Here is a 20055-nt window from a genome sequence, read left to right as displayed (position 1 = left end):
CGGGTTCCTGAGTCCAGGTCTTTACATTCCACACAGCATCCTGAGAAGGAATGCACTGCATTTTAATAGGAAACAAAAATATAAGTTAATAAAACATATTAAAAAAAAAAAAAACACCTAAATAGAAGTCGTGTCTGTTCATGAATTAGACCCAACACTTAAAATAGCAATTTTTCTCAATACGTATTTACATTTCCTATTGCCCACTGGATACTGATTCCTGTGATTCTCTCAAGCTGTTATTTGGAGTATTCAGCTTCTTTGGCGATTGATTGATTTTTTTTTCTTTTAATATTAGGTAAGCCAGGAAAGTAAAAGTTCTAGAACATTATTTTTAAATGTTTCACATTACAAACGTTTCAAATTATTTAAAATTAAAGCCTGAGCAGAATGTGAGGAGAAACTATCGAAACTGCCGCCCGAGGAGCGAGCGGCCTGATATACCTTCTCTCAGCTTCTGGCTCTGTTCCTGGCTGAGAAGGTTACTGAGAGGTCGGTGTAAACAACTGCGGCAGTCTTCAGGCCTCCGGGTTGGCCGGCTGTCTCCTCGGTTTTAATCCTCCCATCTGAACTCCTGACTGATCTTAACAACGACCTGATTCCGTTTGCCCCTTCCTCCCCTTCCTCGCTGCTTTTCTTCGGGTCCTTTGTGGCGCTGCTGCGCTCTCCTGCGGCTCTGCTCGGGCCTGTTGGGGCATGCTTGTGATGTCAGACGCCTGCACTTCAGCTGTCCTCTTGTATCCATGGTGATGGATGAAAAAAATAAGCTGCTTTGCAGTAATTTGAGCTTTCATCCATCCTAATGATGCTGGTTGATTATTCAGGTGATTTTCCCCAAAACTTTCAGATTACTAAATCTTGAATTGTTAAAGAGGAATTAACATGTTCGCCTTTTTTTTTCTTTACTTCTTTCTTTTTTTTTTTTTTAATCATTGTTATGCCTTGGTGATTTCCATTAATCTTTGATCTCAGCATCTGAAAATATAATCTTTATAATTAAATCAGTAAGAAAGTAATTTCAGAAAAGTGATTCTAAAGGAAAAGAAAGTATAAAGGGTAGTATTTAACGTTCTCTCTCACTGCATGTACGTTAACTGTTTAGGCTAGGTAAAACTCAGAACCTACATAATGCGAAGTAACCTACATAATGAGAAGTAAAATATGACAATAAAATAGCATTGCCCAAAATGTTGGCCCCTTAGCAAGAGAGGTACTTGAAGTTGTTTTTGTGGTCTCTAGATAGACTACTAAACGCTGGCTTCAGGTTTTTGGTTTTTTTTTGCATTCAGAAAAGAGTAAACAGTCTGACTGTAGTCTTTGGCACCTTGCTAACAATGCTAATTATTTTTTTTAAAGCGAGGAAAGGCAGGCTTTTTGCACATAATCTTTGCAAGCAGTAGTTTCTAGCGAAAATGTCTGTATCCTGTCAGTATTCATGTATGAATAACTGAGTTTCCAGTGATGTAGAATTTTCTTAAATTAAAAAATATAAGAAGCAGTACAGAGGAAACAAGTGGAATTAAGTCATGGCATACTGATGAGGTAGCAGAGTAGAAAGAGCAGAGCAGCAATTTCATGTGTCTTCATCCTACCATATTACCAAAATTAATAACTGGAAATAAAAGCAAGGTACACCCTAATACTATGACACAGGGAAATTATGGTAGTTGGATGAATTAAGAACTCTTTTTCCTACACCAATTAAATAATACAAATAGTGTAGTAAAAATTAGAAAGCTTGAAAGTGTCTCCAGTCTTCCTCTTACTACTTTGTCCTAAGTGGAATGTTTGGTGGATTTTTCCTGCCACCTTGGAATTGTAATTACTGCCCAAACTGAGCCATAAATAATTAAGATTCAAAACTTTTCATCATGACTAGTTAAAAAGTGTACACCTAACGTTATTACCATCAACCTTCAACCTAGGAAACTCTTTTCTGGGTCTCTACCTCACAGAGAGATAAGTCTATGTACAGGAAATGAGGAAAGAAGCCAAATTTGCCTTCTGGAGAGGGTTCTAACACTTCCAAAGCCTCGTGGGTAGATTGAGTGGAGGAAATCCAGGGTGATTTGAAGGAGGGATTGTCATCTCACTCCATAACTGATGCCTGTTAAATTGCAGTCTCTTTGTCACTATGTTGCCATTGGAATAAAGCATTTGACACAGTTCTTGGGAGTTTCCCATAGTTATGGCACATCTATAAAGACTAATATCCATTTTCCATCTAAAATTTTTTGAAGGTGGAAGTAGAGGACCACTGCTAAAGAGATAATATGTCTGAGAAGATGAGGACTCTTGCCCCCAGTTTGGTTCCCCATGACATTAAATGACAGGGCAATGAACTGTGAGTAGTTCCATGTGAAAGAGGAAGATGTCAAGGAAAAGCATAGGAGCCCTTCAGGCTGCTGGTGGAATAGATGCACAGCCCAGAGAAGCCGGGAGGGTAAACTGCTGGTAAACCTGAGGGAAGTCCTTCTCTTCCTCAGTGACAGATTGGACTTCTGTAAAGCTGATTATTGTCCAAGGGAACTCTTGGCTGCTTGGAGACCATCTCAGCCTCTGGAACGCTGGTATCAGACCTGCACATGGTAAACTGGAGTGAGGCCAGTCCCCTCCAGTAGGCACTCATGTAAGAATTGACGCCCTCCCTCACCCTCTTTCAGATCCAGGGTTCTGCCTCCCTAGTGCTCCCCAACTCCATTCATCTTCAAGGTTCTAGCTTCTGCTGTGGGGAAGGAAAAGAGATAGACTAGGAAATGAAACTGAAGTTTTAATAGTATGCTTCAGAAACACAAAGTAAATATCATGAAATTTGTCCAAAATGTTATAATGATAGGAATCTGGAATTCAACAAAGCATAGTTGAGAGCAGTGAAGGGAGGGAAATTGATATAATTTTAATTAATACCCTGCTGAGCCCAGGCTTCTCAATTAATATGTAGAGTCCAACTATATACATAATTTGGAATCATGATTTTTCACTTAATGATCATATAATTTTATCATCTTAAAAAAATCTCTATAAATGTCATCTATAATATTTTCAAATTTCCATTTTATAGATTGCCAATTTTTAAACCATTTCTACATTGTAAAACATTGGTGGTATTTTCAAATTTTAATATTTGAATTATAATATCTGTCCCTGTAAATATGATTGTTATTATCACTATTAAATATCTACTGATCTTTGGACAAAGATTCTTATTTATTTTTCATTAGAAGACAGTTTGGGGTATTGATAAACCAGCTAGGAATTTTGATAATGTGCTTACTAATCTGGCAGCATTACATGTGTTTCCCTCTCAGTGTTTGCCAATTGGTGTAAACCTGAAAGCTGCAGTCCAATAGGATATGTCATGTACCTGCTTTCTAGAATGTAAGCACAAGGACAGCAATTCTGTTTCACTCTCTGTTATATGCCTAGGACCTTAGAAAAGGGCCCAGCCCTAGAGAGGCAATAAATATTTTTAAAAGTAAATAAATGACTGTAGTTTGAAATAGAAGTGGGACCTCATTACTCCTCAATATCCCTTTGGTTTTTGCAGAATGGATAGTGGAAAACATGCAAGTATCTGGGTGTGGCAACCTTGAATCTAATGAGGGAAACAGTGAGAGGACCAGGACCTGTAGCAGAAGACAGACAAAAGGGAAGAGGGAGATCAGGTAGGTCCCTGGCGTCTGGACAAATATTGATGTAATCCTATGGCCTCGTTCTTTGAAAGATCCACATTAATTAATCCCATTAATAAGAATCAAGCTTATAACAATATGGCTGAAACCAAGCAATGGCCATGTGGAGAAAATCATTCTTAGTGTTGCTAAGTGATAGACAGAACTCACACATCTAGCTCTCTGCTTGCCACAGTCACAGTGAAGTAATAGAAAGTCATTAAATCATTTTTTTAAAACATAACATTAAGGGGGAGAGGCATAGAATAAGTCAGCAGTTAATAATAGGTCTTAGAAAATTCTAGAAAATAGGAACAAAACAGGGTTAGACTAAGGGAACGAAAGAAAGAATGAAAAATTACAGCCCCAAACTTCAGAGGTAAGAGGGATCCTTTCCAAAGGACCCCCAGAGAAGTTTCCAACTTCAAAGGCAGCTTTTGCAAAATTTGGTTCAAGTTGGGGCTACCACCACTGAAAAGTTTTTAAAAAGTGCTGAAAAACAATTAGATCTTCCCACTCCCCTTTTCCTGTCATTCCCCTGGGTTTACATTTCCAAATTTATTCTATAATCTCAGCATATGACAATTACTTATAACCATGAAACAAGATCAACGTTACAAATTTCAACAACAAAAATATCTAAAAAACAGTAAGGGGAAAGATAGGGTGTCTCTGTTTAAGTATCCTAATTTCCTCATCTTTCTTACCAGAAAGTGGATAAATGTTGTCTAAAATTAGCCAGTCAAAAACTAGAAGTGATATGTATTATTGTAGGTTAAGAATAACTACCACAAACAAACAAGAATGTTTTTAAAAACATTCAGTGGTTACTGCTGAAAGTTTATCCCTGGGAAGTAAGACTTTGGGATAGGAAATACAGGCAGGGAGAGTTTCACACAGATACACTTGTATAATTTAAATTTCTTTTATGTTTTAATAGTTCTTCAACAAACAAACTATTTTTTAAATGCATAGTAGGAGAAAAATGTAAGAAAATGTACCAAAATGCTACTAGTGGTTTACTCTTGTTGTTGTGTTTTTTGTTATTGTTGTTTGTTTTTGGCAGTGCTAGGTATTGAACCCAGGCCCTCAGCTATCTAGGCAAGTGTTCTGCTATTGAGCTATATCCCCCAGCTCAATAGTGGTTTTTTTAATCAGAAAGAATTAAGAACAAAAAGAAAAAAAAAATTTTTTTTGTTTTCTCTAATTCCACATTTTCCAAGGTACCTATCTCTTGTATAAATAGAAAAAAATCATTATTAAGAAAATGTCACCACCATGGGTTTGCTGTAAAGTATTATACACACAAGTAAATAATTAAGAACAATACTTAATTGAAGGGAAGAAAATGTAAAAGGTCTAAAGGAAAGGCTGAGCATTGTAGCTGCTGATTCCAGGAAGAGGAATTTGGCATCTAAGGGAGGAAGTTCGAACTGGGACAAGAAAGTAGCATATTCTGATTATGCACTGGAAAAGAAGGTTTGACCAGCCATGGAGCTTACTGAGCTGCTCATGGATTTCCCACCATTATCCTCTGCCCATTTGGATTTATATGTATGATGAGACTATCAAATCCATTTCCCCTGTCTCTTATTTATTATAACCAGATAAAAATCTACCATCAAATAGATTATTTTTTTAAAAATTACTCTTTCCTGGTTTGGGCCTGCCAATCAGACATGATTTTACAGAGTTAGCTTCATGATCACCCACAGCTGTTCTTACTAGGTCAAGGAGTCAGAGCGTTTAGTACTTCTATGGGATGGTTGCTGTACATGTTGTAGCTTGGGCAGAATATTATCAGAAGGGACCTGGTTACTGCAGGAGATGCCTATTCACAGCAGCTGTGATACTGGAGCAATTATTAGAGTGGCCAACAAACTGTCCTACATGTACTTCAATGTCATCCCCATGGTATCTGTCTCTGTGCCTTTCTTTTCATTTTCCACCAGTGAATGCCCTAGAAGAACATATTACTTCATGCAAAATCCAATAAAGAGTTTCTATAGAAGTGGGGTGCACTGTTAGTTGAACATGAAAAGGGTACTATGCCCATCTACTAACTGAAGAGCCCCTTCAGAAGCATACACCATTTCAGAAAGCAAGATGAAGGCCATTCAGGAATTTTCATGCAATGTTTCCAAGATTTGAAGGACTTTTACTTTTTGAAGGACATTTTTTATTCTTACATTTTGGAAGTCTATTTCTGATCCCTTTGGTGTACTTTTTCCATTGCAGGCTATAAAAGCATTTTATGACATATTCAGGGAGCAGTGGCTTCTTGTGCATTGGGTTTTCTAAAAGTCAGCTGGATCTTCTTGGTCAAGGTCTTAGTTTTCAAAGTATTATCCACAAACAAGCAGTATTTACATCACTGTGAATAACTCAGAATTTCAGGCCCAGTCCAGACTTATAAAATAAGGATCTCCAATTCAGGTAATTTGTATGCACAGTAAAGTTTAAAAAGCATTGGTTTCAGAGAATTCAAGGTTTCTTTGGGAAAGTTCTCATCTGTCAAAACAGTGACTCTACATCTTATGAATTTCACAACTAGCTTGCTTTCTTTCTTTTTTTCTTCAGTGTTGCAAATTGTACCCAAGGCCTCCATGTACTAGGAAAGTGCTCTACCACTGAGATATATCCCCAACTCTGTTTGAAATTTTATTTTGAGAGAGATTCTTGCTAAATGGACCAGGCTGGACTTGAACTTGGGATCTTCCACCTTAGACTCCTGAGAAGCTGGAATTACCACTGTGCCCAACCACAACCAGCTCTGAGCATGCTATATCACTCATTTGATATTCAAGTTAGGGTAGATGCTTCTCATGAACATGGCAGGATTCTAAATTGAAAAGCTATTCTAAAGCATGAGACCCAATGCCCTAGGGTTTGGAATCAGCCCCTTCATTGCTTTGATGATTCAGATCATCAATTTTAATCATAATTACAGTTTATCAGAGAGGATTCTATCTCCTGAAGAGTATTTGGGTTTTAATCTGGAAGCTGCTTTTCACTCATTATTGCGATATTCCTTTGAAAAGCACTTACATTATCTACATAGCCAGATGTAGGAATAAGGCTTAATAGTTGAGATCAGTCAAAGAACAAAGTTCTAGTTTTAGAACTCATCTCCTTTGTTATGGCCTCTGAGTTTGCACCTGCCAGTCCCAGAGTTTCTTTGTAAAATGTGAAGAGTGCTAAGAAAGATGGTGCTTGTATGTTTTGTCCCTCATAGAAATACTCTGCAAAACTGGATTCCTCTTCAAAATCATGAAAAAAAACTAACTTTAGATTAGATAGACACATGTCGAGATGAACTGAGTACAGAAGAGTTCATCATCTCAGGGAAACTAATCCTTGCTTATGGTCCCAGTGAAAAGAGATCTAAAACTTCAGTGAGTGTTTTGATTGGGGCTTATTTTGTTTGTTTGCTTTTCACCACTTGCATGAATGTGCAAACATGATGGAGCAAAGCAAAGATGATTCTTGTAGTTATAATAAACAGAAACCATCAGAACACCAAGATCCTCGTGTAATTAAATCTTGTAAGACAGAGGGATTGTGCTTTTTTCTATGAAATATTTCTGTTAAGGCACATTTTTCTGGGAAAATTATATGATCTAATCCTGTGTTCTAAGCCCCTTCAGCTTAAGGAAATATTACAGTTATTGTTCATAAGCTACAATATGATATGTCACCATCCCTTTCTTACTAACATTTAAAAAATTATGTAGTTGAGTAACAATGTTGAGAAACTTCAACTCACAAATTTAAATCTCAGTGACCTTCAAAGATGCAAATGGCCCATCTTTCTCTCTTATTTTTCCTATTGTGACCACAGTAGGTTTATTAATACTGTATCATAATGGTTGTCCAATATGTAAAAAATTAAATAGGAATTTCTAGAAGCTTTTTATTATAAGAAATTCCAGGGATTGGGGGGAAGAAACATAACTTCTAAATCACAAAGTTTATGCTAAAGGACATAATGTATGCAAAAATATTAATAGAGCCTTTCAAATCTTCTCTTAACAAACACTACTGACAGTCATTTGAGAGTTCTTGTTTCTGGAGTATTCTTTGAAATTCAATAGGAGATTTATTGAGGAGTCTGCAAGAGGGAATAAAGAATGCTGATTTGAAATTTGTAATTCAAATTACTTTTCTCTAAATCTTAAAGTTCAATCATTTGAAATATAAGTTAAAAATAAAAATTCAATAGCTTTCATATTTCAAATTGGCATGGTTAAGAGCACAGGAGTTGAAGTCAGAAGTCAGAGAGACCTGACTCAGGAGTTGCAAATTGGCACAAGTTACTCACAATCCCTAAGTTTTAGATTCCCTATTTGTTAAATGAAAAGCATAATATTCATTTCCTCAAGTTATTTTAAAAATTAAATTAGATAATTGTTTAGTGAATTACAGAAAGAAAATTATTATATTATTACTATATTCCTGCAATATATACTTAGAGAATATGACAGATATTATTATGTAGATAAATATTGTTAGTAGTTATTGACATTTATATTTAGCAATATGTATCTAAATAATGAAAAAGAAAAATACTTCTTTACCAACAGTCACATTCTGTGGCCTACATACAGAAAAACTAAAAATATATCATGTCCCTAGAAAGGAAAACTGAATAAAGAGGTCAAATGTTCTCAAATTGATTTATAGGCTAATTATAATTCCAAAGAAAATTTCTTTAAACATTTCAAATGATCTTAAAATATATTTAATTTAATTTAAACATATACCATGACATATTTAACTACAGTACTACTCATGATACCTTTTTTTTTATAATTTCATAAGAATTTTGTGTTTGTATTTCACAACTTTTTAAAAAATAATTTCTTCAAGAATAAAAGTTCTAAAAAATGGAATTACTGGATAAAGGGATGCAATGATTTTAGGATTTTTTGATATCTTAGTAACAAAAAAGTTTAAACAAATTTCTACTCCCAACAAGTATGAGAATGTCTGTTCTTTATATCCTTAGTGAAAGCAAATGAAAGAGAATACAAAAAGAAAAAGAAACAGAAACACACCTCAACGGATCAGAATGCTTTAGTAAGCAGCAGAGGGGAATATTTTCAAGAGGAAAATGGTGACTGGCTACTTCACTTACCATCATTTAGTATTTTTATGTTTGAAATAGGAAATGGAGAGATAAAAGAGGAATCTACTTGTACCTAGTACTTTAATTTTGATATTTCTTTTAGACATTAGACTTTTCTGCTTTTGTTAGCATGTTTAATTTTTACCTAATCAATTGTCTTTTCATAACTTTTTTAACTGTGTTTAGTGGAGACTTTGTATTTTTAAAAATAAATTTATGCTTTTAGACTGATATTTTTTAATATTTAGTGTCTTTTTTCCTCAGCTTATTGTTTGTATTTTAAATGTGATTATATTTTTTGCCATAGCAAAAATTGTAATTTTTAAGATCAAATTTGTCATTTTTGTATGTGTACCTTCTTTCTCTATTTTAAATTTGGATTTTTCTACTTGATGAAATTGAATACTTGCTTTTTTTAATGTTTCTCCTTTATATTCTGAATTTTGTACTTAATTTTTAAATACATTTGATATGTGTTTGATGAAATTATATGAGGTATAGGTTATAAATAAAGACTCCTACTACCCTGACTCAAGCCAGAATGATTTGATAAATAATATGAATAATTCTTTCTGCTTTATTTGATTTGGGAAGTTTTCTTTATCGTATTTTTTATTTTTGTTTAAGTACTGTTCAAAAAATTCATAGGACTAATATTTGGAAATGATATATTTTTCCTTGTTGTTGTTGTGACAAGGTCTCACTAAGTTGCTTAGGGCCTTACAAAGTTGCTGAGGCTGGTTTTGAACTTGCAGTCCTCCTGCCTCAGCCTTCTGAGTCGCTGGCATTACAGACATGCACCACCATGCCCAGTGCTATTTTTCATTTTTAAAACACTGTCAGATCATCTAAACTCGAGAAAACATTAAGAATGTTTGTAAAACTTATAATGATGAGGCTACATAAGTATAGCAACTTTTTAAAAAAGAAATAAACTTGACTATAAAAGTATATTAAATATGCGCACAAAATGTTAATTGCCTTCAAATGATAGAATCACAAGAATTTTGTTATGGCTTTTTAAAATAAATGTTCTGATTTGTCTGTCATGGACATACTTGACTTTTATGGATTAGAAAAAGATAAAGTACCTCTGAAAACTCAAAAAATATGAATTTACTTTTACAACAATTCATCCTTTTCTGCCTGTGAGAAACATACAAAATAACAATTGTCAATTTAGATTCCTTCTCTAATGCACAAAAGCACAATTATAGACTCTTAGATATCCAAGTTGAATTATGTTATATACATTTCAACCATCTCTGATGAAAATACATAAAACTCTGAGTTTTAATGAACAGATTTAAAAAGTATCTGCAGCTTGTGTTTCTATTGCAAAGCTAAGTGAAATTAAGAATAGAAAAACAAAATTATCATTGTGGGTAATGTTTTAATTTTTATTAAAATTAATACCTATCTTGGGGTTTTTTTTTCTTTTTTAATGCATAACAATTTGGGTGGATAATAAACAGAAAAATTAATTCATACCTATAAAGATATTGAATTTTATAAATTATTAAAATATAAAAAATTTAAATTCATACAATAACAAAAAAGCATCCAGCACAAAGAGTCAAAGAACATCTGTAACATGAAAAAATATGTGGGGAACTATTAATAGGGAAATGAGAAAATTGGAGCTATTCCACTGGGAATGCTTCCAGATTGTAACACCATTACTGTACAATAGTCTTCCGAAGGTAATTATGTTTGGAATATTTACATTTGGACTAAATGAGCACTAAAAGAAAGTGCATTGTAATTAGTGGATAAACTTACTAGGACACAACCTTGCTTCAGCCAACAAACATTGGATGTCCAAAGAATATCTTTTTCCTAAGTAAATTTTAATATCTTATGAGATAATTGCTCATTTACATGTCTCATTTGGCATGCAAAACTTTCCCCAGTGCGATTCCAGGAGGAAAGTTACCCTAATTGCAGGAAGTTTGGAATTAATCAGGCTGGAATGGACAAGCTATTATAAATATTATAGTTTATTATTTTGAACCTCATGAATTTAAGAACTTATGATCATCCAGAATAGACTAGGCTATTGTTTTCCTTGGAATCATCAAGGAAGAAAATGTTGACTATGCACATTAATATCATAAATGAGAATCTCCTAAGAGAGAAAACTGATTTGAACACTTCAGCACATTGTTTTCCTATGAGAATCAAATGAGTTTCAGTTAAATGAGTGGTACATGCAAGAAAGAAGGGGACCTAACTGTGGGGAATGAATAACAGGAAAGAGGATATGTGCAGAATCCATGCCTGGCACTACTGTGTAAAGCTCAGCTTCAGAGATGGAGAGACTGGATAGCATAGTTAGGGCAGAGTACAGAAAGGCCAACTCAATAAACCAAGTAGGCAACTGCTTAGGGTGTACCATGTATAAGGATAATGCTAGATGCAGGTGTCAAACTCAACCCTTCATGGTTGCATAAATATACATATATATGCAAATTTAAAAATCCTTTTTCAAAGGAGAAAGTTATATATTTGAGGTTATTTAAACTGTAGAGTCTATTAATTACACATAGTTAAATATTTATTAGAACAAGTAGAAAAAAACTTCTACTTAAGTTTTCTGCTAAACAAGAATGATCTACAACAAGAGCATTCTTAATTGTTCACCAGACCAGTTGTGAGACAGCTGTTGCTCTGCAAAAAATTCTGACAATGACCTTGACTCCATGTACAAATAGAGAAACAACGTGTATCCCATTTGTTTAAATAATAAAAAATAATAATGATTTTTAAAAAATTCTGACAATGAGCAAATGTAAACCTAGAGGATATAACCTTGGCACTTTGGATATTTTCAAATTTAGCTTTTTATTATGAAAATGTTCAAGCATATGCAACATTAGATTAGTATAAATCTAATGTTTTACATTACATTTATTTAGATAAACATTTACATTTATTTAGATAATAAATATCTATGTATCGCTGAATGAAAATAATTATCAATATTTTGGTGGCATGCATTGTAATTAGAAGTACTGCCACATGGTGTGCCTTTCTTTCACATGTTATCTGGAATAACAAACACAAGCCTGATAAATTGAATGGATAACTTAATGAAAAAATTTTAAGTCAAGAGAAAAGGATTTAGTCCACACAGTTTTTAACAGGAAAAAAAGAACTAAAGCTGATGGAAGAATAATGCTCTCTAAATAGTAGACCAATTTGATGTATGAAATGACAAAATGAGAATGTAAACTGGAGCAAATCACAGCCTAATCTCACTGTCTCTCTCTCTCACACACTTACAAAAGTAGACAGATGTACCTCCCAAGGCTCAAAATGAGAGAAGAAAAGAATCAAGCATGCACCAACTTTCCAAAGAATAACAGAGAAGTTATTTTGGATTTGTAAATTAGTAAAATCTGGAATTAGCCTTGATTGGTAGAATAAGAGTGTATTTCAAAGGCAAAAAGGATGCATACAGGATGAAAGTCACATGTAGCTAGGGATGGCTGACATAAATGGTAGAAGACACCTGCTGCTGAGGAAAAGAAACAGAAAGACTTCTGTCCAGTGAAAAGACCTGGGAGCAGACATTGCATAACACCAAGCATACCCCGTGCTCAGGTACTAGTCTCTAATAGAGAGAAACCAGGGATTTCGAGGAGGAAAGACTGGTTCCAGAGCTGGGGCAAAATAGGCACAAGATGAACCTGAAACTTTTGGATATGCCAGAAAGTAAGCAGCACTAGAAAGAAGGAGGAGGAAGGAGGGTGGAAGAGAAGGAAGAAGAGGTTGTCAACTTGTCACAAGGACACAGAAGCCAGATGAGGGGAGTACAATCTGGAATAATTTGAGCACCAAAACACTTCAGTGCAGGAATGAATAAAAGCCATTGAAAAAATAGGAACCTGTGAGTTTGTACTAATAATAATACATACATATGTACCAGGAGAAAACAAAGATGCTTTCTTCCAGTAAAATGTGGAGTGTTGACTGAAATGTGGAGAGAGTACTGAAAAGAGAAAATCCTAATTTTTTTAAAACATCATAGTAAAGACTGGAACAGGCAAAACTACCAATGCATTCTAAATCTTTGAGGAACAGGATATTTCCCCTTGTGCAGATTCTTTCATAGTTACCAAAGGAAAAAATTGATAATTATCAAGGTGTTGATGGATAATCAAAATTAACACCATCAATGAGGAACATACAGACATTGTGTGTTCTCATGTGATGTGAGACCTGAAAAAATGTACAAAATCACTCAAGCAACACTCTGGCTGAGAGTGCATACCACAAATCTAATCATGAAGAAATAAAAATTAGAAATTTTCTATTAGAAAGCGGGGTATGAATGTGTGTGTACTTTTCAAAGTTGTCAGTGTCACGAAGGACAAAGACTATGGCAATGTTCTTTCCAGGTCAGAGAATAAAGGGACATGAAAACAAAATGTAATATCTGAGATTAGACTGAATTCTTACTAGAAGAAACAAAGATGCCATAAAGGACATTGCTGGTCAACTGACAAAATTAGAATTCAAAAATAAAAGTATTAGATCAGTAAAGCTGGGGATGATACTGTGCATCTGTACTACTAGTTACTTGGGAGGCAGGAGGATCACTTGAACCCAGAATTTCAAGACCAGCCTGGGTAGCATAGTGAGATGGCATCCCAAAACAAACAACAAGCAAACAAAAAAATAGCATCCATGATAAACATAGTAAAGTTGATGATCATACTATGGTTATGTAAAAGAATACCCCTGTCTTAGTATGTTTTCTGTTGCTCTAAACAAAACACCTGAGAGGGCCATTTATAAAGATAAGAGGTTTGGGGCTGGGGAGATAGCTCAGTTGGTAGAGTTCTTGCCTTGCAAGCACAAGGCCCTGGGTTCAATCCCCAGCACCGCCAAAAAAAAAAAAAAAAAAAAGATAAGAGGTTTGTTTGGGTTCATGGTTCTGGAAGCTGAGATATTCAGATGCCAGTATCTGCTCAGCTTCTGGTGAAGGCCTCATGCTGCATCTTAACATGGTGGGAGCAGTGTTTTTAAAAAAGGGCAAGCAGACGCACACAGAGGAGACAAAACATGAGAGGCAGCCTCACTTTCCAACAACCAGCTCTAACTCAGTTCCCAGAAAGTGGGAACTCACTCATTCCAATGAGCATTAACCCCATTTCATGTACTAATCTCTCTTAACAAATTAATCATTTTTAAAGATCCTCCCTCTTAACACTGTAATGGCAATCAAATTAATTTAATGTTTGGCAGGAATGTACTACATTCAAACCATAGTAGCCCTTTTTCTTAGGAAATACACTTGGAAGTATTTAGAGCTAAAAAACATGATGCATGCAACTTTCAGATGGTTCTGAAAAAAAATTACATAGAGATGCATTGGACACAGAAGAGGAAGCAAATGGGGTAAAATGTAAACAGCAGGCAAAAACTGAGAAATGAGTGTATGGCACTATAATTTTCCAATTTTTCTGGACTTGAAATTATTTCCAAATAAAAGGTGTGTGGGTGGAGGTAAGCAGGAGGAAAGAGAGAGAGGAGATAGAGAGAGAGAGAGAGAGAGAGAGAGAGAGAGAGAGAGAGAGAGAGAGAGAGAGAGAGAGAGAGAGGGATGTGCTTTAAAGGAGACAGCTTTGCCAGTGGTTCAGGAAGGCATTCAATGTGGGAAAAGCCATCCTCCATCTTGGGAAACTGAAGGAACAGAAAAGAGAGGATGAGAAGCAATCTCCTTGTGTGCCCTAAACAAGACAAAAATTGGGAAGAGAGGCAGCTTAGACATAGAGATTAGTGAAAGGGACACATATAAATGAGAAGGAAAAAGAAGGGTTTGAATGGCTAGAATGAGGCTGAGAAGGGCTCAGAAATGCGCTGAGAGTAAAGTTCCACTGAACCTGTAATAGTTGCAGGCTGGATAACGATGACTAGAAGTGCCTATAGTACTGAGGTATTTGTGAAATGGGAAAAGAAAGAGGCATAAAAATTCTAATTTAGGGAGTGTGTGAAGATTTAGGGTGTAATATTTGAAACATTTTAGTTCAGATCCTATAATTACTAGTATTTTCTTAATTGCAAGGAGCAGAAAAACAATTCATAATACTTAAAATAGCACAGTCCAATAAAAATTGAACGCAAGCCACGTGTGCTTAAATTTTTCTACTAGCCGTGTTTTCGTTTGTTAGTCTTGGAGACAGAACCCAAGGGTGCTTAACCATAGAGCCATATTCCCAGCCCTTTTTAAAATTTTTTTATTCTGAGACAGGATCTCTCTGAGTTGCTTAGGACTTTGCTAAGTTGTTGAACTTGCGATTCTCCTCCTGAGCCTCCCAAGCTGATGGGATTATAGGCGTGCACCACTACCCCTGGCACTAGCGATGATTTTAAAAGAGGAGTGATGAAAATAATTTTAGTGATAAATTTTATTTAATCCTCTATATCCATATGCATCATCAATGCATGGATAGAGTGGCATTGGTGGAAGAAGACATGCATCTCTTTGGTATATCTGACAGAGTTGGGAAAACAGAGAACAAATGTAATCTTCTACTATATTCTCAATTGACTATCTGCAATGACTTGAATGTGATTTGTCCTCCATGGAGTCTTATGTGTTGGAAGCTTGGTCCTCAGAGTTGCATTGAGAGAGGTGGTGGAGCTTTAAGACGTGGAACTATTGTGAGGTTCTCAGGTCACCAGGGATTCTGTCCTCAAAAGGGATACAGGTAACTCTTGTTCTTACAAGTTTAGGTAACTCCTGAGTTCTTACAAGAGTAAACTGTTACAAGAGCAGCCCAACCTTTGAATCATTTCTTTAACTTCCTGTTTCAAGATGCAATCTCTTCTTTCCACACATACTCTGGCCATTGCGATGCCAACCACCATGAGTTCCTCACTAAATCTAAGCTAATGCTAGCACCATCCTCTTGAGCTTTCAGAACTATGAGCTAAATGAACTTCTTTATTTTATAAGATTTGCCTGCCTTGAGTACTTTGTTTCAGTAACACAAAATGGCCTAATACTGTATTATAAATTTTTAAATTACAAAACAGCATACTAAGGTACTATGCAATTAAATATTACTCATTATAAAATTCCAAACATCTTGGAAATTACTATTATAATCCACTCCGTATTCTTGAAAGCAAACATACATCTAAACAAACTACAATAAAGATTTTTACTGCATTGCACTTGGATTGAGGAAAACGTATTTTCAGATCTGTTTCACTGTTATACTAAATATGACTACCATGGTTTTTCCTCCCTCACATTCTGCCCTTCACACACAATGTCTGCTGAAGGCATGGACATAGACAGTCACGCTTGTGTTTTGGTGACCCTGATCCTCTTCCATTTGCTCAGACCACCTGTGGGCACTTGACACAAGCTAAACCAACTCAATATGATTCTGTCTAGAGAATTCAAAATAAACTTAAAATGGAAGGTTTACTATAGGGTACTGCAGCTTTGAGTAACTCAGGTACCAGTCTGTCCCACGACAGGTCATAGATACAGGTAGGGAGAAGGTTTGGGGGAGGAGAAACTAAGGGTATTGCAGAAAAGGATCAGAGATTAAAGAGGAGCTTTAACTCTCTTATTTCTGTGAGGTCTGTTTACTTCTTTAGTGATCTTCTGCAGTGTTATTCCCATTTGTGCAACAAGACTTCTTTTTATTAGAGCTAGTAAAATTGGTATATTAGAGCAAGTTTCTTTCCCTTGTTACAAACTCAGAGTAAGACAGATGTGTGGTTTTTTAGAAACACTCTCAAAAATAGGGTAAAACCATTTTATTCATACACACACACACACATAAAAACAGGTGTTATATATTATATATGTAATATATATACTATTACCAATTATAATTAGTAAGCAAGTTTTGTATACATAGTGTACAATGCATATAATGAACATGTGCAGAAATATACACATTTTCAGCAGAATGTGTGTGTATATATGTGTGTATGTGTAGGTATATGTATGTGTGTGTGTGTGTGTGTGTGTGTGTATATATATATATATATATATATATATGCATATATCACTAAGATCATAGTCTCTGGTGTCACACTGCCTGGTTTCAGCCCCCACATCTGTCATTTACTAAATTTGTGATCTTAGAAAAATTATTAGGTTCTCTAAATTTTAGTTTCTTTATTTGTGAAATGGAGATAATGATAAATTCCTACCTTGTAAGGTTGTTATGAGGATAATAAAATTTTTAAAATTCTAAATACAATCACAAAAATATTAGTATCTAGAAGTGCTTTCTTTAGATCCATTTAAATTATTTTCCAACTATTAAACAAAAAGCCCCTATCTGACTTTGCCCCCACCCTTCCCCGGCCAGGTCAAGCATCTGGAATATTTTAGGTAGAGATGTACTACTTTAGCTTCTTGAACTTAAAAGGTTTATATTGAAGTGGTCACAGGCATGAGGATGAGGGATTTCCAGCACCGTTTTGACTTCCTATTCTTCTCTAGAGATAATCTTTATAGTACCTTATTCTCCTTTCTCAGGATGAGCATACACACTGAGACTCACACACCTCCTTATTTACTCACACTTTCAAGCTGAGAAATTCAGGAAGAAAGAGCAATAGGAGCCCTTTTCATTCTATCTATACTTAGACCCCAGCATAATGAGAAAGGACAGTTTTGTGTAGAAATTGTTTCAAATCTGCATCAAGAGGAAAATAAATAATGTGAGTTTTTTAACTGAAATCATTACATCATAAGAAAATCAGCCCTGCAAGACAGCTTTTAGCTTAATGGGACAACCAGACCCTTTCTCACCAGGAGTAGGATTTCTGCTTCCTCTGAGCTTCCTTTGAAAAGCATCATTAGTCAAACTCACAGGATCATAGCCACAAAATGTTCATTGGATGAGGATGACCTGGCTCTCCCCGTATTCTAACACATTCTACTTAACATGCCTGCAATAGAAAGTTCAATTTTCACTTTCATTAACAAATGTGTGATTTAATTAGATGATTGTCAAACAATGGCTTTATGGTGATCCACAAAGAAAATTCAGGCTCTTTTGGGCATTTCAAGAGGTTGAGTGTGACTGGTTCGTGCTCACATTATTTAATCTTTAATTTGGGAGTTAAAATGGTCTTCAGAAATTGTTTAGTCCAGTGCTGCCCAACAGACCTTTTGAGGACAATGGGAATGCCACAGCTGCAAAACTGTAATCACAAGATACATGAGTCATTTTTGTTTTTGTTGTTGTTTTTTGCTTTGGTACTGGGGATTGAACTCAGGTGCACTCAACATCCCCACATCCCCAGCCCTATTTTGTACTTTATTTTGAGACAGGATCTCACTGAGTTGCTTAGCACCTTGCTTTTGCTGAGGTTGCCTTTGAACTTGAGATTCTCCTGCCTCAGCCTCCAGATCCACTGGGATTACAGGCCACTGCATCCTACACATGAGCCTTTTGAGCACTTGAAATATGGCTAGTGCAATAAATAGAATTTTTTAATTTTGACAGAAAATACATTTAAATTTTCATTTAAATAGCCATATGTGGCTGGTAGATGCAACATTGGATAATGTAGATTTAATCTATTCTTCTTGTTTTATGTATCAGTGAATTGGAACCCCAGGGAGACACATCAATTTACTTAAGTCATACAGTTTGTGAGAGGCAAAATCAAGGTTAAAATTCCTATATCCTGATTGCTAAACAAACAAACAAAAATACTGTGGCACCATTCCATATTGTTCTTATGTGTGAATATGTATATATTCATAGGGAAAAGAAACCATATTTTAAAAGAATACTCCATAAGAGCAGGAATTGTTTTCGGATTCACAGACATTTTTCTAGTACCTAGAACAAAGATGGCACGTATTAGGCACTTATGAAATATTTGTTGAATAATGAATGCCTGAGCAAACAGTTACTAGATGTCAAAATGATCAGTTATGTGATTAAACTGGCCCTGATGAAGACAGGGACTAGATCTTGTTCACTGTCCTATCCTAAGCACCTGGAACTTAAATCCACATCAATATTTAAGTAATTTCTTGAAATTATTACAAAATGGTAATGAATACATACTTCAAAACATTTTTTTAATGTCTTATCATAGTTGTAGGTGGACACAATACCTTTATTTTATTTTATGTGGTGCTGAGGATGGAACCCAGGGCCTCACGCATAAGAGGTAAGCACTCTACCACTGAGTCAGAGGCATGACCTGGTTCTCCTCGTAACCACAAGTTTGGTGTAGAAGCATAGGACTATCGTGGATGAGCTAGGTTAGCATGTCAGTCCTGCAATCACATGATTTTGTAGTTTTAGAAATGCTCCTTTAGCTCGTTGGGCAGTGCTAAAATGAAAGGCTACTAGTATTCCCAATCTCCAGTTTAATATTCTAAGATCAATTTCCCCCACATCTCTGCCAAAAAATGATATTAAGAATAAGTTTATAAAACTCCAGATTAGCTCACCAATTTTTAAGTGTATGACATTCCCTAAAAACTCTCATTTTATCAAATAGGTCATGAGGGAACCCAGACACAAAGTTGAGTTACAACTGCTCAGAGCAAACGTTTTCATCATCTAGACAACAGAGTTTTAAAATGTAAATAACAGAGAACTTAGCAGGGCATAAAATGAAGTGGTAGCAAAATGTCCTGCGCCCCCCTCCCCCATCCCCAGCTAAATGCAAAAATATATCTGAGTGCAGATGCTTCTTTCAATTTCAGAATATTAGAACATGGAGGGTTATGTGATATCACCTTAGCACAAGGCAGATCAACTACCACCATTTGGTTAAAACATTGTCTGCATGTAGCTGACCATCGCCAATAAGTTTTGCTGACTCATTGGTTCTCCTTCTATCCTGACATAGCTATAAAATCCAGCATAGCCAGCAGAGTCTGTTTCTTCGACTTCTGCCATTTGCTTATTGTGTTCACACACTGCCTACCCGACCACCACCACACCCAATCTGAGTTGTCTTTGAGCTGGAAATAATATTGATGATTCATTTTATTCTTTGTTAATTGTGAGTTAAGTCTTAAAATGTTTTCACAATTAGGAAATGCTGACAATCTGATGCCTTGAAAGCCAAGTTGGATCAGCTACATCCCTGGAGCTTTGTACTATTGTCTTTGTGGTTCCTAAGATTGCTTCTACTGAGGTGGGCAAATTGGTTGAGATTCAAAAAATAATTAAAGGACTTTCAAGACACCACTGTCGCCTGTGGTCGTTCTCTGTAAGCCACAGTCAACCCCACTGTTCT

The 20055-nt window shown here is 35.5% G+C and overlaps 1 long non-coding RNA gene across 2 annotated transcripts; it reads left to right on the top strand.

Annotated features, from left to right (window-relative positions):
• Positions 1 to 476: 476 nt before the first annotated feature.
• Positions 477 to 9329, top strand: LOC306666522. 2 transcript variants are annotated; one of them, XR_013765323.1, is made up of 5 exons: positions 477 to 492; positions 2241 to 2344; positions 2487 to 2629; positions 3548 to 3665; positions 8680 to 9329. It is a non-coding gene; the product is annotated as an uncharacterized lncRNA (long non-coding RNA). The 2 variants fall into 2 exon arrangements; XR_013765324.1 differs by having other exon boundaries at positions 481 to 492; positions 2241 to 2629.
• The last annotated feature ends 10726 nt before the right edge of the window (positions 9330 to 20055 follow it).

This window comes from Sciurus vulgaris, assembly GCF_902686455.1.
Source record: "Sciurus vulgaris genome assembly, chromosome: 7".
Taxonomy (NCBI): Eukaryota; Metazoa; Chordata; class Mammalia; order Rodentia; family Sciuridae; genus Sciurus; species Sciurus vulgaris.
This window is presented reverse-complemented; position numbering and strand designations above follow the sequence as displayed.